The 24,528-nt window shown below is 46.9% G+C and overlaps 1 protein-coding gene, 1 long non-coding RNA gene and 2 other non-coding genes across 5 annotated transcripts in view; 3 read left to right on the plus strand and 1 right to left on the minus strand.

Annotated features, from left to right (window-relative positions):
- Positions 1-5,875, minus strand: part of SEMA5A (semaphorin 5A) — a 1,250,864-nt gene extending 1,244,989 nt beyond the window's left edge. Inside the window, 1 exon segment of the mRNA XM_029590025.1 lies at positions 5,754-5,875. The gene's annotated coding sequence lies outside the window, so the exon portion shown is untranslated.
- Positions 5,876-6,501: 626 nt separating this feature from the next.
- On the plus strand, positions 6,502-22,552 carry LOC115084755. Of its 2 annotated transcripts, XR_003854647.1 has the most exons (6): positions 6,502-6,623; positions 7,434-7,511; positions 12,423-14,020; positions 14,169-14,308; positions 14,565-14,740; positions 21,897-22,552. It is a non-coding gene; the product is annotated as an uncharacterized LOC115084755 (long non-coding RNA). The 2 variants fall into 2 exon arrangements; XR_003854646.1 differs by having other exon boundaries at positions 12,423-14,308.
- On the plus strand, positions 7,256-7,325 carry LOC115086394. The gene has a single exon (XR_003855268.1). It is a non-coding gene; the product is annotated as a small nucleolar RNA SNORD123 (small nucleolar RNA).
- On the plus strand, positions 16,718-16,791 carry LOC115086395. Its single transcript, XR_003855269.1, has one exon. It is a non-coding gene; the product is annotated as a small nucleolar RNA SNORD123 (small nucleolar RNA).
- Positions 22,553-24,528: the final 1,976 nt, after the last annotated feature.

Genomic DNA, 24,528 nt, shown 5'->3' on the forward strand with positions numbered 1-24,528 from the left:
GGGCACTCAAATAGGCCGGTTCCCGCCGCGTGATTCTCTGCCCTCACCGGTGACATCAGACGCCGCGGGATATTTAACCCCAGCGTCTGCACCTAGTTGGGGCCTTGCAACCAGGTTCCTTCGTGGTCCCTAGTTGCTTCGGGCCCCGACGCGACCTTTGGCCTGCTTGCTTGCTACAGTGCCTGCCCGCCTGCTTGCTACAGTGCCCGCCTGTCTGCCTGCCTGCTTGCTACAGTGCCTGCCTGCCTACTTGCTTGCTTGCTACAGTGCCCGCCTGTCTGCCTGCCTGCTTGCTACAGTGCCCGCCTGCCTGCCTCTGTTCCTGCCTGGTTCCAGTACCGAGTCTTGCCACAGCTCCTGCCTGGCTCCAGTACTCAGTTCCGGCTACAGTGCCTGCCTGGTTCCAGTACCCGAGTCTTGCCACAGCTCCTGCCAGGTTCTTGCTTGCTTGCTACCGTTCCTGCTACAGTGCCTGCCTGTCCTCCTGCTTGCTACAGTGCCCGCCTGCCGGCCTGCCTGCTACCGTTCCTGCCTGCCTGTTCCCGTTTCAGTTCCACTACTCGCCTAAGTCCCAGCGGCCGGGCCCCTATGGGCTCCTCCCGGGGTGGCTCCGGCTTCCAGGGGTGAAACCTCACCTAAGTCCCAGCGGCTGGGCTCCTACGGGCTACACCCGGGGGAGCACCAGCTTCCAGGGTGAAGAGCATCATCTACGTCCTGCCAGATGTCCGCCTCCCGACCTGCTCATATCGAGAGACATTAGAACACCTTATCCCAGTCTCTTGCAGGTCAGCCCAAGGGTCCACTAAACGGAGACTCCCACAACAGATGGCAAGGCCATGAACTTGGCGGATATATCGGGCCTTCGAGCCATACCAGGATTGGCCCAACGTTTGCAGCAATTACAGCATTGCTTTGATGGGTTGGCAGCTATGGTGGAGCAACTAGCGGCCCGCCTAGATAAGATGCCTACGAATCCCCCGCCCGCTGATGCGTCGGCACCCGAGGAACAAGTTACCTCGACAACTCAGTTACCCGCACCTTCACGTTACGCCGGGGATGCTAAGACCTGCCGCGGCTTTCTGAACCAATGTTTTATACAGTTCTCTCTGTTGCCCCGGCAGTTCCCCATTGACACGGTAAAGGTGGCCTACATCCTCTCCCTGTTTGATGGGAAGGCCTTATTGTTGGCCTCCCCGCTTTGGGAACATAACGACCCCTCACTTGAGGATTTACAGCAGTTCATCTCGAGCTTCCGACAGGCTTTCGACGAACTAGCTCGATTGGCCACTGCTACCACAGAACTGCTCCAGTTACGCCAGGGGGGCCCACTCCCTGGCAGACTATGCTATGGATTTCCGTACTCTTGCCCAGGAGGTCGGTTGGCAAGATGGCAGCCTAAAAGCCATTTTCCTAGAAGGATTATCTGGGCGTATCAAGAATGAGATTGTGGCCCGTGATCTCCCGGAGGACCTCAATGTGCTGATAGACATGGCTGGCCGCATCGACCGTCGCCTCCAGCAGAGGGCTAGAGAGCAACAACCTGCCCGAAGTAATTCCCCATTGGTTTCTGCGTATTCCGAGCCATCATCTTCTCCTACGATTGAGTGTTTGGAGACTACCTCTACTGAACCTATACGTTTGGGACGTTCTCCACTCTCCACGGAGGAGAGACAATGTCACCACACACAGGACTTGTGCCTCTATTGCGGCCAGCAAGGTCATTTCCTGACCAACTGCCAGGAGTGTTTGGGAAGACACTAGAACCTAGGAGGTCGTGAGGAGCTCCTCCTAGTTGTGCCTCAGTCCCTCAATGTACCGTACCAATTACATTGGAGTTCCCAGGAGGGTCACTGGAAACCCTCGCATTTCTGGATTCTGGAGCAGGGGATAATTTTATTCGACAGGAGTTAGTCTCCCAGTTGCGGATTCCCACGCAAGAGCGGGAGACCCCGCTACGAATTACCTCCGTCCAAGGCACGCTTCTTCCAGGACATATCAAGACGTCCACGACACCCGTTACTGTCTGCACCGGGGCGATCCACTCGGAGGAGATTGCCTTCTTAGTCCTAGAGGAGGCTGTCCACCCCGTAGTGCTAGGGTTGCCGTGGCCTCAGAAGCATTCGCCCACGATTCAATGGGATACCCTGCGAATTACCCAGTGGAGTCCGTTTTGCCAATCCAACTGCTTGAAGACGCCCAAGGATCCTGCTTCCGTGCCTTGTTTCATTTCTAGCCTGATTCCTGCTTTAGAGCCTTGCCTCGATCACAGCCCGATCTCTGCTCCCGCTATCCCGGATACAGAACTACTGCGGCAGTTCCACCCAGTTTACCCAGGTAAACCCAGGCCTGTTAAGAGGCCCCCTCTTAACAGGCCGGGAGGTACTGTTACGGTCCCGGTCGCGACCGGGACCTTACCTCCCGGGTCCTGGTTCCGGCGGCGTGCGTCTTGGCACCGCTCCCATGGGGGCGGCAACGACGGAGGTCCTCGTCCGGACGTCCTTCCCCTAGGCGCGCGCGCCTAGGGGAAGGACGGTTCCCGCCGCGCGATGCTCCGCCCTTGCTGGTGACGTCAGATGCCGCGGGATATTTAACCCCGGCGTCTGCACCTAGTCGGGGCCTTGCAACCAGGTTCCTTCGTGGTCCCAAGTTGCTCCGGGCCCCGACGCGACCTTCGGCCTGCCTGCTTGCTACAGTGCCTGCCTGCCTGCCTGCCTGTTTGCTTGCTACAGTGCCCGCCTGTCTGCCTGCCTGCTTGCTACAATGCCTGCCTGCCTGTCTGCTTGCTACAGTGCCCGCCTGCCTGTCTGCTACTGTTCCTGCCTGGTTCCAGTACCGAGTCTTGCCACAGCTCCTGCCTGGCTCCAGTACTCAGTTCCGGCTACAGTGCCTGCCTGCCTGCCTTCTTGCTACAGTGCCCGACTGCCTGCCTGCCTGCTATGGTTCCTGCCTAGTTCCAGTTCCCGACTCTTGCCACAGTTCCTGCCTGGTTCCAGTACCCGAGTCTTGCCACAGCTCCTGCCCGGTTCTTGCTTGCTTGCTACAGTTCCTGCTACAGTGCCTGCCTGTCTGCCTGCTTGCTACAGTGCCCGCCTGCTGGCCTGCCTGCTACCGTTCCTGCCTGGTTCCAGTTCTCCTGCCTGCCTCTGTTCTCGTTTCAGTTCCACTACTCGCCTAAGTCCCAGTGTCTGGGCCCCTACGGACTCCTTCCGGGGGGGGGGGGGGGCTCCGGCTTCCAGGGGTGAAACCTCACCTAAGTCCCAGAGGCTGGACTCCTATGGGCTACACCTGGGGGAGCACCAGCTTCTAGGGTGAAGAGCATCGTCTACGTCCTGCCAGATGTCCGCCTCCCGACCTGCTCATATCGAGAGACATTAAAACACCTTATCCCAGTATCTTGCAGGTCGGCCCAAGGGTCCACTAAACGGAGACTCCCACAACATTTACGTGGATAAACTTATCTGACTAATTATATGATAGCCAAGTATATTCAGCGGTGCTGCCATGCTGCTGAATATCATGGCCAAGTTAGCCAGACAGCAGATAAAAATCAGTCCCAAATATTTCTAATCTTCGCATTCTGGCAGTGAGAGGGAGAACGTTGTGGTTTCCACCTCACCCAACTCAACTGAAGAGCCCGATCCAGTCCTGGTTTTTTCCTTGTTGCAAGCATGAAGAGGGGGAAATCAATGCCAAGGAAGGTGTAGAAGGATGTCAATCTTGTCTAGGGGATAAGCCAAGGAAAAGGCCTCCCCCTCCCCCCTATTTCTGCTCCCATGACAAATCAGTGCACTATCGGTGTACTATGCAGAACATGTATTTCAGATTTCAGATTGTAACGTACTGAGAAATATGCACTAATGCTAGTGCGCATGTTTCATCTCACATAGTTATCTTTATGAAGGTCCTCCTGTGAGTCTAGGACAGCCCAATGCAATGTACCAGAGGTTCTATCCAGACACTCAACAGGTGCTGTAGCTCTGAGCACTGATCAACTAGCCTTTTGTAATTTCTCCCTGTCCACCTCTGCCTCAACCCCTATGAGGAAGAGATTAAACCTATTGCAGCACTCAGGTGAACACATGCAGCAAAACTGCAGGATAACTTTTCTATCTATTACGCCAAAAAACATCTCAGACCGTTTCAGGCCCCAGGATCCTACTGGGAGACCACTAAGGAAGAACCTTTGCACTTCTTAGAGTTTGTCTTGGGCCTTCAGCAGCCAAAGTAATAAAAAGGAAATCAGCCTTGGTCTCACCAGACTCCCAGAAGTCAGAAAGCTGGCCGAATGCATGTGTTGACATACAAGGAAAACTCTGAAGTTATATGAAATGCATTAAGTGAGTCAAATGACCGCCCCTGCCTGTGCTATAGAATGCAGAGCCCCAGGCAGTATTTCAGCACTAGTAGTCACTATGTCCAATTAGTTTGGCCAACTGTTCCGGCTTTGAAATGCCGGAAAGCGGAATATAAATCAAATAAATAAATACAATACATCTGCAGGAATCGTCTTAAGATTTTTTACTATTGTTTTTAACGGTGACATGCAAAGGAATTGATTCATCTTTCCAGTACAATTTAGGGAAGGATTCAAAAGTGCTAAATCCTAGGGCATGAGAAGGAGCAAGTAGGTTCTGTCTAACGCGCCACTGGGGGGCTGGAAGTTTGCCCTTGGTCTGCCCGAGGCATCTCTACATTCCGGCCGATGGCCGCAAGAGCCCGAAGCTTGCCGCCTGAGTGTTAACGGGCAGAGTGCTTGTTCCTGGCGCCCCCTGGTGGTCACAACCTTGCTCGGCACACACGTCTGAATCCCGAAGTTTGCAAACAGCCTGCCTCCAAGCAAGTACTGCGCCATGAGAAAGCAACTTCGTGGGTGCATTACGCAGATAGATACACACCCACATGCACATGCACACACACCGCAGATATACAGACGCACACATGCATGCACACAAAAAGTTCACCGAGTCTCTAAACGGCAGCCGGAGAACCCTTTGCCCCTCTGCACCGGCATCCTCTCTCTTCTCCCAACTCAAATTGCAATCACGACCACTAGCACAAAATGTGCAGTTAATGTCTCTTAAGTCAGCCGGACTTAACGGCTTTGCACCTTGCACGATCGATAACTCTGGCATTATTATTGTCATTACTACTATACACTTCCCTGGGGTGCTTAACCCCCAGTCCGTTCAGCAACAATATGTTTTCCTGCATCGCTGCAGTCTGAGAAACAAATTACATGTTCAGTTATTATTAAAAATAAAAATGAACTCTTCCTGTGGCTTCAGGAAGTTTCTATACGAATAAATTCATTAATCTCTTTTAGATCTAAGACCATCACTTTGCTTGGGTACCACAAAATACACTCAGATCTCGGTAACGTGTGCCCCAAAAGTCGATTAAAATGGGAACCAGGCATTTATTTCATATCCTGATTCAAGTTGTTTAAGCCTGGGATTCAGCCTCCCCTCTTAATGAATTGCTCTCTACTCTTCCACCGGTTCTCATCACAAATGCAGAAAGTTTTGCTGCAAGACACCCTCTCGAGAAAGCATTCGTCCCGTGCCCTATGATAAAGGTCCAAGCACGAATCGACTCCAGAAAGCGAGGGAGTTTTTTTTAAAGGTTTACTCCGGACATGCAATGCCCTGAACGTGTTTTGTAAACTTCTCTTCTTCCAGCTGCAAACACTGATCCGTAGTAAGCAGATACACATTACATGCACAAGCAAATGGCAAAGGAAATGCAGAGCTCACCTGGTGCCAGTGCTCTCACTCCCCACTTCATCTAGCAGTTGGTGCCTGAGGACGGAGCGCTGCATGCAAAGAGTGAGCGGTGGCCACGGGGTGCAGTTGCCCGGCTTGGCTGTCAGAAGTTGACTAAATCCATTGCCCCTGGAAAGCGGCTGAGCCGCGATCGCCCGATGCCGATCCGGGGCGAGTTACTCCGGGTGAAGAAGAGCAGCAGCAGCAGCAGCTTCCTCCTTCCTCGCAACCTCCTGCATAGCACTCCCACTCCCCACTCGCCCCCTTCTCCCTCTCTGCCTCCCAGCTCCCTCCAGCAGGTCAGAGAGAGGATTATTATTAGCCTGAGCGGTGGCCGCGTCTGGAGCTGCAGCCGAGCCAATGAAGCGCTCCCGCTTCCTCTCCTCTCCCTCTCTCACTGACTCCCTCTCCAGGACCCTGCGGGACTCTCTCGCCTCTCGCTCTGTGAAATCTGACACCGGAGGTTTCTTTCCTTTCCATTCAGGAGTGAAGATACACAAATCTGCGCTACGCACACAACCACATAGTGCGTTTACTTCGCAGAATCCAACTATCCAGTCATTTGCCACAAAGTTTCTTTCCTCCGGCCTCCCACCCCCAGCCCTGTCCTGGACTCCTAGTTTGCTTACAATTGTGCTTTCTCCCTCTGGGTTCTGACCCGGCCACAGCGTGGTTTCTGGTGCATTTGCTGCTGTGCAGGAGGGATAAGCTTGCTCCTCCTTGTTTTCTGTATGTGTGTGTTTAAATGTTATTTTTAGCTCTGTGTGTACAATACACAGCCTCTAGCTGAGACGTCCCAGGGAGCAAGAGTGAGACGTGGCAGACCGCGGCTCTGGGTAGACGTGCAAGCATCTTCCCTAGGTACAGTATCAGTCTTTGAAGCTTTTTTTTTTCAGCTGCTCTTTCTATACTTTTATAAAACAAACAAAAAAAGAAAGAAAAGAAATGAAAAAGAAAAGAAACTTGATGTAACCGCTGTGAATTTCTTGCAGACCTAAGGGGTGGGTGGATTCAGTGATTCGTGGCAGCTCAGACTAAGGACTTGAATAGGAGTTTAGAAGTAACTATTGATTGCAATCCACAGTGATTCTGATGGAAATTTTAAAGACGAAAGGTCGATGTAACTGCACGCTTTCGCCAATTTCCGAATGCCTGGTTGCCGTCAAGGCAAATACATTTGTTAAACTGGAAAGTGCAGTTATCTAGGTTTCTTGCTAGAATAAAAGGTTTGTCATGCACCATGGGGATTCCTATCAGACAGCTGGCATTTTCCGACGAACTACATAAAATCAATAATAACTTGTTCAGAGAGCTCATCTTAATACCTGTAGTAATAAACAAAACAATACAAGAAAAAAAAAGGCATTGCCCAGTGTTTCCTTTCTACATTCATCAATTGCAGTTGAGCACGCAGCTCTCCACTACTTATTGTTTTATTTAAACTTTAAAAGCGAGACGTTTGACTTTCAGGGAGGAAAGAAAGGGGTGTGAGTGGTGAAAATGATGAATTCTTGGGGACGGATATACATGACCTGAAAAAGGCCATCCATTTCCTGATTCACCAGCTGTGTCTCCTCCTCGGCGGACACCGTCCCATTGATCAAGTTTACTGGTCAGCTAAAACCTATTTTCTCTTTCTGCCGCCTCTGTCTCTCCCTTTCATTTCAGCAGCTCTGACAACCCAAAGACTAGTGAAGCTGGCACAGGGGAGAAGACTGCCTGGTACTTGAAGAAACCCAACCGCTAACTGTAATTATTATATGCTAATTATAATTAAATATATATCTTATATAATTCAGCTTCCTGTGAAATGCATGCTTTAAAAAAAAATATATATATATATAATACTAACAAAGGTGCTCAGATTTGGATCCTGCCAAATTCCTATTTGCAGGCTCTTCTGCTGGTTGACTGATAAGTTTGTCTCAAGTCTCCAAGAAAAGATTTTTGCTCAACTTTTTTTTTCTCTCATCAGTTCCCATCATCCCCTCCTCCTCCCTTGCCTTTCCTTACTTTCTGCTTACTGCATGGCTCCCAGGAGCCTTTGTTCTCACCTTCCATTTCTCATCACCCTCAATTCTCTTACCCTAGTAGGCTTGCATAACTCGATCATGCTATGACTCCTATCAGCTATTACTCTCGCTATAGTTCCTATAACCTGCCCTACCTGCATCCCTGACTCCATGGCTGCCTGGGTTCTCTCTCCCCTCTTCTTTCCTCAGTCCCCACATCCTTCCAACTATTTCCCCTCCCTCCTATGGCTCTTCTTCTTTGTCCTTGGCTCCTCCCAGTCCCATTCCTCTTTCTTCCTCCTTGGTTTCCATGATCCCTTCCTATGGTTCGCATTACTACTTCCTCTTTCTCTCTCACTCCCCCTGGTTTCTATTACTCTTCTATCCTTCTTTCCATCACTCCCTGCCTCTCCTCTAAGCACCATCTGGACTAGAGGACTGGAGGTCTCAGGCTCTCTAAAGTGAGCTGCATAGTTTGCGTACTGAACAGAAGACATTACAGAGGAAGAGGATAAAAATGCTCTGAAGAAAGAACTGGACGTAGTTACACATAGGAACCCATAATGAAACAGCAAAGATAGCATGCATAGAAGCAATGATGGGTTTAGCAGTCAGCCACCTCTAGGCACTGTTGGTGCCCCCTGTCCTCAGTAGTAAAAATATGAGTCAAATAAAGGTACACCAAGAAACCACAAAAAAACAATAAAGGTGACCTCTTAAGGTATAGAGAACTACCTAAGCCAATATAAACAATACATTTTTATTGTTTTTTTAAAGAAATAAATATAAAATTTTGAATGAAAACATTTTGAGTGCAAAAATGGTGAGTTCATATGCCCGCCACTGTCAAAAAACATTGGTGGCAGGTAACATTAGGGATTATAATGTAAACTGTAACTATTTTTTAATAATGTAAGAATGGCATTGTTGTATACTGTATGTTTTATTTGATGTATCTTATTATTTTTAAACAATTGTTAACTAATGTAAACCAATATGACGGTCTCCACCAAATACCGGTATAAAAAAAAAATTTCAAATAAATAAATAACAAAAAACATTTATGATCGTTACTTACTTACCATAAAAAACCACTCAAAGAATTTTCAGTTTAGCAGAAAATACGCAGATAATGCATAAATCTCCCCCTAGAACCCCTTACCCAGCTTGAATAGCCCCTTTTCCCCACCCCTCTGCCCAGCAGCAGCACTGCACAGCCCTTCCCTCTCTGCCCCCAACCTTCTATCCAGCAGCCCTACCTTCTTTGGCTCCCCACTTCACTCTCTGCCCAGCAGTAACCCCTTAGCCTCTCCCCCTTTCTTTCTCCTCCCTCCTAAGCTCCTTGCGCTGTAATGCTGTAGATCAATGTGCAGCGGCAGCAGCTGCAGAAACATCAAAACTTAAAATCAAATCAGCACAGGGCCTGTGATCCATCGCGCACCCATGGGCCCTGAGGGCAGCTCTGACCCTCCTCTCACACAATCTGATTCACTACAGCATCCTGAAAACCTGAGTGGCTGGGAGATCCCAGGACAGGTATGGGTGCCCCTTCTCTAGGTTCTTCAATCTTTAACCTTCTGCTCCCTTCCCAATTAATTTTCAGGCCCATAGGCGCCCCCTGAAAATTTAATTAAACTCAAACAATCATGATGTTCCCACCACAGCCCTTCCCAGAGCCATCCTGTGAAATCACGATTGGACATCATACTTTTAAATATTAAACTTTGTATGTATGCATATGTAGAGTATATATATATATATATATATACATGTAAACATGCATTCAAAACAATTTTTAAAATTATATACATACTGTGTATGTAAATATATAATACATATGTATATATAATACAAATAATGACTTATATTGTTGTTTCAAATGTTTTTTAGTAGCTAGTATAATCCATAACAAATGTAAGCAAGGACATTAACAAAATACAGTCATAAAGATTAAAAACCAACTATCCCATTTATCTCTCATCGGACGTTTCATACCATTCTATGAGAGAGCCGCACTAGAATTACGTTTCTCACTGATAGGCTATACCTGCTGTTACTTAAGTGGGCAATGTGAGGTTTAACATGCGACTCCACAGGAAGATGCACAGTGACATCAATCCTTAGAAGACACACATTATTAATGTAGCATTAAGAATGTTACTTCATGAAAAGTTTCATTGTGATATATTTATCTAAAAATGGTGTCTACAATGACGTAGTCATGTCTTCGATCACTCCGCTGATAAATATCCCTTGAAGAAGCCTGTCATAAGGTGAAACAAAGGTCTTTGTTGGTAGGGGGGGGTCTACGAACTCCTTAGCAGTCATGGTTTGCATATTTCCTGGGCGGATTTGGTCTACAAAATACATTTCTCTGTGGAATTATACATGTTTCATGATGACCATTTATAGATGTTGTATAACAACCATTGGTTCTATATGTACTTTTTGAGGATATAACTTTAGGTTAAAATGTGAATGTGAATGTCAGTTTCTACAGTGCTTTTTCACTGCATTTGTGGGTTTAAGAGTCAGCAGTGTTTTCACTTATAGTCTGGATTTTAACATTAAATGTAAGAGTGTGTGTGTTTGGATGAATGGAATGGCTGTTTTGTAATCTTTTTGAGTATACTTTGTTATTGTTAATATCCTTGCTTACATTTGTCATGGATTATTCTAGGTACTAAAAACATTTGTAACAACAATACAAGTCATTTAGATGTAGTAAGCTCTTTGAAATTTAATTTAAATAGATTCAATTAGTTTTTCAAAAAGTATACCAGTTTGTGGGGGCATTTCTGCTTTCCTGTTTGTATTGTTTACTAATTGTTGAGCCTCTTTTTTAGAACGGGGATAGACTCAGCAGTTTCCTCATGCTCCTTTGGGATTCCAGCCTCTACTGAGTTAGAACACCAGAGGACTTCATTTAAAATTATTTAGGAATGTTCCCTTATTTATAGCTTGCCCCTCCTCATCATTACTTTTCCTGGTCCAATCACAGCAGCAACAGCCCTTGATCAAGAGCCAAAGATGGCAGCTCACTCTGGAATCCAGTATGCATGCACCACAAGTCTGGCCAGTAGATGACACTATTGAACAATGGGTAGGACTCTCTCATCCTGCCTTTGTAGCATTCCCAGCCATTCAGAGAGGAGAAGATGGGCCCAGGAATTGAACCCAATCCTTTTGCATGGCAGTTGTACTTGGCACTTGCTGCGGAGTCATCGGGCCAGTCCACTTTCTAAGTTACAAGCTAGGGGTGACTCTAATCCTGGGGTTTATGCCATTGCCAGTATAAACCTGTATTTTTGCTTTCTGTAAAAACTCAGGAATACAAATCCATGAATGCAATAAAGCTAAACCAGGGCTGGATGAACCTTTTTTGAAAATCTGAAGCCACCTAGTACCACTATTTGGTATCACCAGCCAACTACAATAATTTAATATAGTTCATCATCTATGGCAGGATGTGTCATTGAGTCTGACCCAATTCTGTTCATACCATTTCTGCCCCTGTACCAGTTGCAAGAAAGTCCTCTGCCTCACTGCAAGTTCAGTAGTCATATAACAGAATAAAGAGCACTGCATTTTTCAATCTTTGGCAGGATTTAAAGACATCTTGGCAATGGAGTGCAGGAGAACCAACATCTGAAAAAAGCCCCATTCTTTGCTGGCATGAGAATAGCACCATCTGGCCAGCATGTACAAGGTTGCTACATGCTCAGGGACTATTGAAAGAGAATATCTGTCAGCACTGTTATTCATGACCTGTGCTACTGCTAGCTATGTAAATGTAGAAATTGTTGCATTTATATCATCAGCATAGTCATCTTTGTCTAATCCACCTGTGCTGGATATTCTGAGGGTACTTTGGCAAGGTTGCTACGATTTTTCTAGCAGTGAGATAGGTTTGCAGTTGACGATAATAATGGTCATGCAATAGCAGTGCAGTGAGTATGATGGTGATGGTGCTATATATATATGAGGGGGCTGCTACTACTGCTACTCATTTCACTGCATTGCATGTTCCTGGCCTTGCATGTGTGATCCTGATACTGAGATTTTTGGGCTCCTGCTTTCTTAAAGATTTGACCATAAACCTCAATGAAAGAAAACACTTTGTTGATTACAGTGCTGACACTAGAGTAGCACTACCCTGGTATGGATGTTAGTAGGTACTACTTGTCAGAATGTTGTCAGTACTACCACTACTAAACATTTTTATAGCACTACTCAATGTACGCAGCGCAGTACAAGTAACACATAAGAGACAGTCCCTGCTCACCAGAGCCTACAATCTAATCAAGAAAAACATACAGGTCAAGAGACTTGGGGAGTTCTGCTCATCTATCTATTTATTTATTAGTTCTTAGATTACCCTATTTCCATAACAAAGTTCAAAGTGGATCACAGCAAACATACACAATCTTTCAACAATAACACAATACAAATAAAACAAAAAATTAAGCCTCAATTAATATATATATATATATTACGTCTTTAGCATGTGTTAAAAAGCTGTTTCTGCTACCTTAACTGTCAAATAAAAGCCTGCATTAAATAATGTGACCCTCGATTGTTTTTTCTAATACATTAATAATCTGTTTCTTCTCTTATCTCATATGGCATCTGACAACTATTGCTGAAGGGAAAATGGGACCCTCCTCATTCTTTGGCTGATCATACTATCCTAAAATACCTTCCATGTGATGCCAGCACTGAATGCTGACTGCCACCTGAATGCTCTTACACTACTTTTGTTCTATCTTGTGACTGCTTTTGGGCCCGATCTGTCGACGTGTTTGCCTATAGACACAGAATGGAAAAAAACCACAAACCTTTATATCACCTGTCTCATTCTGTAGAAAAGGTAAATCGAAGAGAACCCCAATGTTGGAGAAATACCAGCATAGCTTCTCCAACTAAGCCATCTTTTGACTTCTTCCTAGGGTAGATGGAGGACTCCCAGTTATAGTGAATTTTACTTCCTACAGATATACATATTTTAATTCTAAAAGGCTTTATTAATTTACTTGTTTTTACTTGTCAAAGAAGGAATTTAACAAGTCTATATATAATATGCTAATTTTAATTTAAATCATGACCACAGTGTGTTATGATTTGTGGGTATATGATCCCTTGGCCCGAGATGAGAGTTGTTACCACCTGTGAGGGTCACACCGTCGGGAGGCAAGGTTAGGCACAGCAGGGAGCTCTGGGTGGGGTTGCGGAGAGGTCCCAAGGTTCCCAGTAGGTAGACAGAATGGAGAGAAGACCTGGGCAGAGACCCCTGAGGGGGGAAGGCACTAGGCAGAGCACAGAGCAGGAGGCACGAGACTGGCCGTGCAGGAGGTATTCCGGATAGGCAAACCCGAGGGGCAGAGCTGCACCGCAAAGGAGGTGCAGATGTATGTGGAGCAGGGAAGCCTGAGTCAGGTCTCCAACAATCACGTATGCTCAATCCTGAGGAGCAGGACACATTGACAGTCTCTGTATAGCACAGAAGCACTGCCCCAAGGAGCGGGGAAGTGCTGGCAGTCTTTGTATAGTGCATAGGCACGACCCCAAGGAGCAGGAAGCGCAGAGTGTCGCAGTGTAGCATGAGAGCACCGCCCCGAGGAGCGGAGAAGTGCTGACAGTCTCTTGTATAGCATGTAGGCACAGCCCCGAGGAGTGGGGAAGCGCGGACAGTCTTGTACAGCTTGTAGGTACAACCCTGAGGAGCGGGGAAGTACTGAGGTAGAACTCCCGAGTGGTAAAGGTGTTCCAGGGGCAGCCCCAAGGAGCGGGGAGCCTTGCAGGGTAGGACTTCAGGAGACGCAGGGCCAGCCCGAGGAGCAGGGGAGGCCAGGAGACCAAGTCCCCGTAGGGTGCGCGCATGCTGGCCTCTGAGGAGCGAGTAACAGACAGAGTCCAAAGTCCTAGGAGTCCGATAGTGTAGTCACTGGAGCATGGAGGCAGGAGCTTGTAGAGACGTACAGAACTTGTTGCCAAGTCGACTAGCTGGGGGCGAAGGTGGAGCTTAAGTACCCAGGTCTGATGACATCATCAATCAGGGACGCTCCCGAGGTTCCCGCCGAAGAGGCTTTGAAGGAGGGCCCGGTGGCATGCGAGCCTAGGAAGGCCAAAAGTTGACGTGGGTGGCGACGGCATCCAGGCCGCCATGAGGAGCCCCGGGAAATGCGGTGGTGGAGACTGGCCTGCGCGACGAGCAGACCCGGGGAGGCCAGGAGAATGGTGCAGGAAGTAAGTAAACGCGGTCGCAGCCATCTGCAACTGACGGGCATAACACAGAGTCCAGATTGCAAATGTAAAAAGTGTTAGACTCAAGATTGTAGATCTCAGATTGCAAATAACAAATTTAGAATTGACTCATCTTTAATTAATTTCCCAGAATCCATATTACGAGGACCACTGGGATCTCCCCAGTCATTCTCCATCTACCCAATTCAGGATTCACCTGCCCACCAATCATATTTTTAAGTTTAAAGTACAGAATATAAAAAAGAGAGCGACTTTAGCAGTAGATCCTAGGTAAGTAATTTACAGGTATCAATACATTTTTTTAACTAATATCCATAAATTAATTGAAATCTTTTGTGGGAATCATTTTTAAAATCATTTACTTAACAACAGGGGGTGAAGGGAAACAAATAATATTAACAATTCTTTTGAGATAATTCCTTCTGAAGTTAAAAATAAATCATTAATATTCTGCCTTTCTCACGCTGATGTGATCTCATTGCTAAGATGTTGGTTTTTAAAGTTTCTAAATGTGCCACATTCTTAGTTTCTTCTTCATAGTGACCCAATATGAACCAGGCTACTGCTGTGCTGATCCTAATGAGAACATCAATGAGGACATCATCAAATCCAGGGAGAGCACAGCTATAACAAAAAACCGTTCAGATGACTTTATTCCAGAGACAAGCACGCAAGCATAAGAAACCTACTTTTTTTTTTAAGGTAAAAGGGTCTAGAAATAAGAACCAGCTCAGAAACAAAAATATGCTGGGTTATATCGGGTAGAGAGAAAGAATTTGGTGGCTGGTCAACATGAATAGGTAGGAAACATAGGCCTGGATTTATCAAAATGCACTAAATATCGCCTGCAATAGAAAAAGGTGTGTGTTTTATGGTAATAGGCAGGAGGGAGAGGGAGAGAGAGAGAGAGAGAGAAAGAGCACACACCTAGCTGTAATGGCCTCACCCTAGATAGGTATTTATATCTCTATGAGAGGTCTACCTAGTAACTTGAGATGAGGTTTAGGTATTAGTGTAGAGGTTAGGGGCCACTTTGACGTTCAAAGTGAGACGTACAAACAGAACAGTGCACTCTTGTGAAGATTTGATGACCTTTGGAGTGAGTAAACTCGCCCAAAGATGAGATTTGTGCCATGTTCTCTCAACCTAGCTTGATGGACTCTCTACCTGGGTAACATCAAGCTAGGTTGAGGGAACATGGCACAAATCTAATCTTTGGGTGAGTTTCCTCACTCCGAGGGTCATCAAATCTTCAAAAGAGAGCACTATTCTGTTCGTACATCTCACTTTGAATGTCAAAGTGGCCCCTAACCCCTAAAACTCTCCTCGAGTTAATAGGTGGGGCTCCCATAGAGATATATATACCTATCTAGGGTGAGGCCATTATAGCTAGGTGTGCACTCTCTCTCTCTCTCTCTTTCTCTCTCTCTCTCATCAGTGTTAAAACCATGCAATAGGACTTCACAAAATAGTTAACCCATCCCTAACTCCTCCTCTTTTTCAGATTTTTATCGCATGCGTTAATGGCGCTTTTCGCATGCGATAAGCCCTTAATGCATGCAAAAACACCTTATAGCATTTTGATAAATGAAAATATGGAATGTGGAGAAGCAGGGATGGACCAAGATAAATATGCGTAATATTCATGAACGTTTCCCAGAGTTATATAATCGGTTTGTCTTGTTTCTTCCTGCTTCTGTGTACTTCCAGTGTTGTCAGAACCAGAGCTGGAATCCGGTGCCATGAGTCTACATTTGCAACTGGGAGGGGGAAGGGGCGGGGTATTTTCTCTCTATTTCATATTTGCCCCCTCCCTCCAACAAACCTAGGGGCCTATTTAATAAAGATTTTCTCCCATTCTGTGTTTATGGGAAAAATGCTTAGTAAATGGCATCCCTAGTCTGGTCCAGTGATGATCCTGGACCCTGAATCTGTCCACTAGGTGTCACCTTTAAGCAATGACCATAACTCATTCCCCGCTGGGGCTATGAGCACTGCCTGCTGCCTCTGCAGCATCTCCAGCTCCAGCCAAATGTGGGTCAGGGTAGGCCCAGCTCAAAGATTGAACTGGGAACCTCCCTCATGGCTGAGCCCTTATTTTATTTTTAAAGAAAAACAAATTCTCAGAAGTTACCAGGAAATATGGTTACAAATATCAATATCTTGTTCTGATTCCCTACTATAAAGTATTTTTTCCTTTTGATTTCTAGCTAAATATAAATAATCCAAAATGGACACAGTAGCAATGCAGCACCAACAGCAAAAGCACTACCTGAAACTCAGCACGAGGTTTAATTTCTTGATTTGGTGTTTGGGATTGCAGCTGTCAGGGACTTAAAAAAAAAAAAGAAAAAACCAGCATCATCTAGGGAAATGTATTGTTAATCAGTTTCAAACATTGACCTTTAGTAATAAAGACTGGCTCTCCAATTGTGAGCTAGTCATCAAGAAAGCATGAGATTGGTAGCAGGGTAACACTAATTTGAAGAGACAGAGGCACCAGTGGCAGATCTTAGACATTTTAATTTACCAAGTGTTGTGTTAGGTTGCTTAATCCTATAAAGATAAGGGGCCCTGACACGGCACTATTAATGGCAGAGTCTCATCAGAAATTAGAATTTTTGCTGTGGGTGTTTAGCAATTGCTGCTTTTAGGCATCGCAGTAAATCTGAAATGAGCAGTGAAGGTGATGAGCACCGAGGTACTGATAACCTACACATGACTTGAAAATTCCATCCATTTTCTGATTCACCTTCATTTCTTCTAACAAAGCGATCAGGCTTTTTATTCAGTGTGCTGCTGTTCACATCTTTCCCCTCCCCCTTTCTCTCTGCCTTTCCTTTCAGCAACTTTGACATCTTAATAATCAAGTCAAGATGGCACGTGGAAGGGACGAAGAAAGCCTTAGACCTGGAAGAACAGAAGCAGTTCTTGTAATTGTTAATATATACAGAGAGGGCACAAATTAACTGTGGTCTTATGAAGCCACAGTGCTGGCGAAAGATGGTGAGCCTGGCTTTGAAACAGCTATGCTGTTAGACAAGCCAATGCACAAACTAAGTGGTAAGATCCGGATGGTCACATGTGAGAAAAAGTCTTCTTGTTTGGAGACTTTACCCCGTGTGACACCACTTAGAAAGACTAAACTGAAAGTACATGCTCTAAGGGCAGTTACCACATATAGACTCAATTAAGAAAGGGGCCCATTGTTTATTTATTAATTTGGAGGTCCATATTCAAATGTCATTTAGATGGATAACTTAATGTTCTTTTTTGTTGGACTAATACTGCCAGTTTGAATAATGAGATGAGAGAGACGATACAATAGCATCTTATTTTCTTTCCTTTACTGTTTTTTCAAGATAGGGAGAGAGTACAAGGAGGGTAATGGAAGGACAGCGTGTCTACATTCTAATAAACCATCACATACTTTTCTGCATTCACCGTATATTTAAATGTATATGTACATGTCATATGTTTCTTTATTACATTGCCACCTGAATCAACTTTGATGTTGCTTAGCTTAGAGTTTCTGCATGTGTGGTACCCATGTCCCTGATTGTTGTTTAAATGTTGCTTAGCTTCTGCTTGGATCTATTCCTCTTTGTTCCCCTTCTGTCTGTGTTCTCTTGCTTCTTCCTATTTGTCTTTTGCCCCTTGGAATCCCTGGGAAACCTTACTTCCTGCTCAAAGTTCAGTTTGGAACTGGCTCTTGACAAACTTGAAGCTCTCCTGAATCCTCAGCAGGCTCCTAAAAGCATTGTTCTTTTCACCCTGATTCTTGGTTGTCTTTCCTATTTATTTTTCACCCACTGCCGGTTTCTTCTATTTACTAGTCATTACAACTTCCTCTATAGTTGCAGTTATCTGCCTATGAGGAGCGAGTACCAATTCCGGACTGTGACCTGAAAAGAAAAAGAGAGAGAGCGAGGCCCCCGAGGAGAGGGTACCTCTAGTGAAGTCCGAGGAGGCAGAGTAGCTAGGGTTGCGGAGAGTGAATCCCATCCGCAGCGACCTGGAGGAAGCTAGATAAACCTATCCATACCTTGCTAACTTCTTTTGTTAGCGAAAACTGAGACCTTAAATATCTGGAGCTGATGACGTCATGTCAGGGGGACGCCACTAAGGTGCCAATGCTGGTACATCAGTCGGGCCATGCGCATGCGCACGCTGTTAGGCATCTGGTCAACATGGCGGCTTGCAGCGTCGAGCTGGTCCAGGAACGCCAGAGGAGGATGGCCAGAAGACACCGCAGCAGCTAGCCTTCCATCAACCCTGAAGGGAGTCGCCAACAAGGTAAGGTGGGTGGAGCAGAGATGTCGGACAGCGACGGACACAACAGTTGTTGGAGTTATGACTAGATAAGTGACTCTTTAATAGAATATATAAATAAATATATTTCTTCTCTCACCATCAATGTTCCTTCTGTTTTTTTTGGGGTGTGCTCAGGTGTGCATATAACCTTTTCAAGAGAGCTGGGGGTTGGGTGTGGGGGTAGAGGGGAGAAGACAGAGATTCCCAACCCATAACACTGTGAGCCAGTGGCATACCTAAGTAATTGGCAACCCCCCCCCCCCAATTCATTGTTCCCAGCATCCAACTTCTTGCGTCGTCCCCTTTTCCCAGCTTCTTATGCCTGCCTCAGCTCCTCCCCCCACCCCTTCCCCTTTCCCCAGCATCTACCCCCTGCCTCTTCTCCAGGATTTGCTTCCTGTATCTTCTCCCTTTCTCAGCATTTGCCCCACTTCTTTCTCCTTCCTCAGCATCTCCCTCTGCCTTATTGCTCTTTTCCCCCAGCATTTTCCCCATCTGTTCCTCCCCCTTTCCCCAGTATGTACCCCCTGTCTCTTTCCCCTTTTCCCTCTCTTTTCTCCAGAATCAATCTCCCCCGCCTTTTTACCCCCTTCCGCTTCTTCTCTCAGTTAACGAGTGGGAGGAGGACATCAAACCATAAGTAACCATCTTATCTCATTTGTACCAGCACAACAATCATGTTCAAAACTCATGAGCCAGTACTTCTGTTCTGCCTCCACAGTGTATATATATATTAGAGATGTGAATCGTGTGATCGATCGTCTTAACGATCGATTTCGGCTGGGGGGGGGGGGAGGGAATCTTATCGTCGCGGTTTTGTTTTTTAAAATATCTTGTAAATCGTAAATCGGGGGAGGGAGGGAAAACCGGCACACTAAAACATCCCTAAAACCCACCCCGACCCTTTAAAATAAATCCCCCACCCTCCCGAACCCCCCCAAAATGCCTTAAATTACCCGGGGTCCAGAGGGAGGGTCCCGGTGTGATCTTTTACTCTCGGACCTCCGGTGCGTTGTAGAAATGGCGCCGGCGCTACCTTTGCCCTGTCATATGACAGCAGGGCAAAGGTAGCGCCGGCGCCATTTTGTTTTTTTGTCCCCCGACGTCAGGAGCGTAGGGGATCGCTCCCGGACCCCCGCTGGACTTTTGGCAAGTCTTGTGGGGGTCAGGAGGCCCCCCCAAGCTGGCCAAAAGTCCCTGGGGTTCCAGCAGGGGTCCGGGAGCGATCTCCTGGATGCGTGACGTCGGGAGCTAGGAATCAAAATGGCGCCAGCGCTACCTTTGCCCTGTCACATGATAAGGGCAAAGGGCCACTGGCGCCATTTCTCTTCACAGCAGCCGTGGGCAGAGAGCGGGACATCGCGCTGGGATCATCGCGCCGGGACCCCAGGTCATTTAAAACATTTTGGGGGGGGTTCGGGAGGGTGGGGGTTTGTTTTAAAGGTTCGGGGTGGGTGTTAGGGTTTTTTTGGTGTGCCGGTTTTCCCACCCCCTATTTAACGATACAATACAAATGCCCCTGACGATAAATCGTGGGCATTTGTATTGTATCGTGCACTCTAACGATTTTGGACGATTTTAAAATTATCTGACGATAATTTTAATCGTTCAAAAACGATTCACATCCCTAATATATATATATATATATATATATATATATATATATATTTATTATTGTTATGGTTTCAAGGTGTTGGAGTGGATTCTTGGGCACTGCGGTGATGGCCACTCCCACGGGGAGGAGCCCCATGAGGAACCGCAGTACTAGGCTAGACTCTATACATGCAGACACAAAGAATTTGTATTAATTATACAGCTTGGTGGTACTGCCCGGGAAGCGGGCAGCAGTGAGGTAACCAGTAGCAGTAGTACAGCGGTCCTCAGTAGAGGAGACCAGTCCCACATTCGAGTAGATGATAGGCAGCGCAGGGTAGCAGAGGAAGGTCCCGGATGCAGACTCCAAGCGCTGAAGCTGAATGGGAGACAGACTGAAGGGTTAGTACTCATTGGGGTAGATAGCTGTATTGTTGAAGATCCTGGGAGGCAGAAGTAGTTCCGATGCACCAGAGTAGGGAGAGCAGGCCCTCGAGGAGTGAGTACCCGGTAACCCAGATAGGTACCTGAAAGAGAGCATAAGGGCCCCCAAGAAGTGGGTACCCAGGTTAGCGATGAATTACCCCGAAGGGCAGAGAGAGAGAGAGCTTCCTGCGGCAGCTAGGAAGTGGCAGAGCAGCTTAGACCAGAGTAATTCCAATCCAAACCAATCCTTGCTAACTCAGTTTCGGGCCAATACAATACCGACGCGTAAAAAAAAGTGCGGCAGTGTCGGGCGCCTGCTCATTTGACGGGCGCATATTTTGGTTCTCGGTCCGCTTGATTCAGTATTCAAATTAGATGCAAATCCAAGTGGCACCAAAGGAGCGCCAAAAGCGCGCCTATGAAGCGGTAGGCGTTTGCAATCAATTTTACTGTATAGGGCAGTATAGAGCGGTATAGAGTGCCTATACAGTATCCAGGGTGTGCTGGCTCCATACCTGTCATTTCTAATGTCATTTTGAAAAATGTAAGGAAATGTTATCGATCTGGAAATGTTACATTCCAAACTTTTCATCGATCTGGAAACTTATCCCATTTCCCCCCCCTTTCTAACATCATTGCCGCGTCATAATCCTACCTTGGACGTGTATATAAGTCGCATTGCCAAGTAGCAAAAATCCCTTTGTATTTGGTTCGGGCCAGGACAGAGCGGCAATGCTTTCAGCAGGTAAGTGGATGGTTCTTTCCAACAGACTCTGCATGTACACCAGAGCTGCTACCCTGAGCATCCGGACGTCCTTGATCGGAAACCCCGCTACCTTCCATGTCCGGGCGCTCAAGGCAGCGGCCATGGACATTGGAAGGCAGCGGGGCCTCCGATTATGGACGTCCGGAAAGAGGTGGGAATGTCAGCCCCTACCTTCCACATCCGAGCACCTGTGAAGGCCTGGAAAGGTGCTCAAGGCAGCCTGGACATCTGGAAATAGATGCCTTCCAACGTCCATGGCAGCTGCCTTGAGCGCCTTGAGCACCTGGACGTGCACGGTAGGAGCCTCCGATCATGGACGTTCCCGCCTCTTTCTGGACGTCCATGATCGGAGGCCCTGCTGCCTTCCAACATCCATGGCTGCTGCCTGAGCACCTGGACGTGCAAGGTAGGGGCCTCCGATCATGGACTTTCCCACCTCTTTCCGGACATCCATGATCAGAGGCCCTGCTGCCTTCCAACATCCATGGCTGCTGCCTGAGCACCTGGACGTGCAAGGTAGGGGCCTCCCATCGTGGCGCTCAAGGCACCTGCCATGGACGTCTTTATTGCATGTTCTGCATGTGCTCTTGTTTTGTTGATTTTCCCTCTTTATTGTATTCAATCTTTATTGTATGCTCTGCATGTGCTCCTCTTCTGTTTTGTTGATTTTCACTGTTTGCATTGGATGTTGACTTTTGTGTTCCTGAGGGGTAAACTGACAACGCTAACTGCAATCTCTTTCTCCATCTTTCTCCACAGATCTCGTGAACAATGGCGACGTAACTAGGGATGAATCCATTCCCATGCCAGATGATTCTGTATTCCCCATATCGAACACAGACTCCCCCAGCCAACACGTCTCCACAGAGGAAGTGGTCACACTTAATCTGTTGGAGGTGACTCCTGAGAGCCAACAACCTGAGGCATCTGCAGCCCTGAAAGTGTCAATAACACAACCTGAGGCATCTGTCGCCATGGAACCATTTCTAGCGTCAGAACCATCTCCGCTACAGGCTGCTGCTCCACCGGCACAGGAAATATCACAGGACTTGGAACAGGCATTATTCGGAATAGACGGCCTAAGCGAGCAGTTTATGAATGGAATCAGCTCTCAACAGGATCCCCACAATGACTCCATGCTCCAGGAAATGAGGTTGATCCGAGCCAACATCAATGGTGCGCTGGTTTCCCACGCGATTTTGATGAAGGAAATGATGACAGACTTGATCGGTGCTGTTAGAGATGTCGCCTCAGCTTTTCGTTCCATTAAACAATAAATTTGAAATAAAAATTATTTTTTGGCATAAACTAATGTTTCTTTTTTATGTGCCATGCCACTCCCGACAACACACAAAAGTTTCATGCAATAAGTATTCTAAATAAATTGGTTAAATCAAACTTGTACAATTTTTAAATTAAAAAAAAAAGATATTTTTAAACTATTTACAAATTTTTTTTTTGGTTGAAAATAAAATAAAAATAATTTTTTTGTGATGGCATGGGGAAGGAAAGGGGAGGGATCGTACCATGGGGGGAAAGGAGGATCATCGTCATGGACGTTGATCAGATGGTGCCTGTCCTGCAGGAGCCCACGCCATGACGAGCAGGGACTGAGCTCCTGCCATTGTGCGCAGGAGCTCAATTATCTCCTGCTGGCCACGGTGCAGGTCATGCAGGATGGTCACCGCCTGCATGCCATTCCCACTTGGACCTCCAGGCTGCGGATCAGCTGTGCCAGGAGGACCAGCACAGCATCCAGGCACCCAAGGGCTGAGGGCCCTTCCCTGGCTGAGGGCCCTTCCCCAGCTGGTGCGCCGGCCTCCGGCTGTCGACCCGCCCCTGGAAGCCCAGGAGAGACAGGGTTGACAACGTCAATAATGATGTCCTCCTCGTCTCCCTTAGCAGGTGGGGCAGGAGAGAGGGGGGATGGCAAAATAACTGGGGGGGGGCTCAATAAGTGTGTGTGTGGGCTCAATAGGTGGGGGGGGGGGCCACAATAATGGGGAGGGGCTGAATAACTGGTGGGGGGGGGGCCATGTCGGGTGGTGGTGTATCGTCCCCTTCCTCCTCTGCTGATGTGTCTGAAAAGAGAAAAAGTGAAAGCGTTACTGCTGTCGCACATGCAAACATCCAGAACGGTAGGAAGGAGAACTTATTGACATTTTAAACAGGACCCTAACCTCAAGCATTACAGTGAGCATTTAACAATGCTAATGTGTGATTGGCACGCCACACGGCATTAAACATCCACATACTTTTACTATGCTGATGCTATTAAAGGCTACCCTTAAATATTAAAAAAACAACACATGTACATACCTCCTCCGGTCTTTGTGCCGGGTACTCCTGTTGGCTGTTATCTCCAATAGGCCGTCTAGAATTCACTCGCAAAGCATTTCTTAATCTCGTTCGCACCCGTTGAAAAAAGATCGCCAAAGCCAATATATACATGTAGTCCATGATGCTGTCCGATGCTGTCCGTTGGATATTCACGACTGTCAAGAGTCAGGGTCAGGGTAGGCAGTAAATATTGAGGGTAAAGATGTGGAAAATGTGCAGGTTAAAAACACGCTATTTTGGGCGCCCGTTACTCTATCGAGGGGACTAGCTAATAAGATCATTATACATCATTAAACACCATTAACATAGCATCTACATGTGGTGGGCGTCAATTGTTATGCATCATTTTCAGCACGCGCTAAGGATGAAATAGAGCGTATACTGGATTGCGAGTCCATCTTACGCGTCTAAAACGGGCGTCCAAGTCGCGTAAAAAAGCCTGCAAGCCGGCCCGCACTATACTGTATTGGCCCGTTTGTTAGCAAACGAAGGGCAGGCTAAATACTAGGATGTGATGACATCACTGGGAGGGGACACCCCCGAGGTTCCCGCTATGACATGAATAAAGACGTGGGTGGCGTGCGCACGCACACCCTAGAAGGCCCTTGGGATAATCATGGCGAACACTGTCACCGTTGCTGTTCCAGGGATGCCGGAGAGAGCGGCATGAAGACGCAGCAGCAGCCATCTTCCCAAGGCTTTAGGAGAGAGAAGGAAGAAAGGTGAGGCACAGAGGTCGAAGCCGTCTGAGACCGACGGATGCAGCAATTATGCTGCCACCCTGTGTTAACTTACGATAATTGCACAGCTTAGATTCTTTGCATGTTGTGGTACTCTCCTTTTTCTTATTGGATATTGTTTGAATGTTGCTGAACCCTTATCAGATATGTTCTTGTTTGCCCTCTACCTCTGCCTGTGTTTTCTCTCCTCTTCTTATTGGTCCCTTGGCTCAAAGCAATCTGGGATTGTCTTACCTCCGGATCTTGGTAAACTAACAGCTTTTCTAAATCCTCTGCATGCTGCTAGTCGAATTGTTCTTTTCACCTTTCTC

This window comes from Rhinatrema bivittatum, chromosome 2 (genome assembly GCF_901001135.1).
Source record: "Rhinatrema bivittatum chromosome 2, aRhiBiv1.1, whole genome shotgun sequence".
NCBI classification, from domain to species: domain Eukaryota; kingdom Metazoa; phylum Chordata; class Amphibia; order Gymnophiona; family Rhinatrematidae; genus Rhinatrema; species Rhinatrema bivittatum.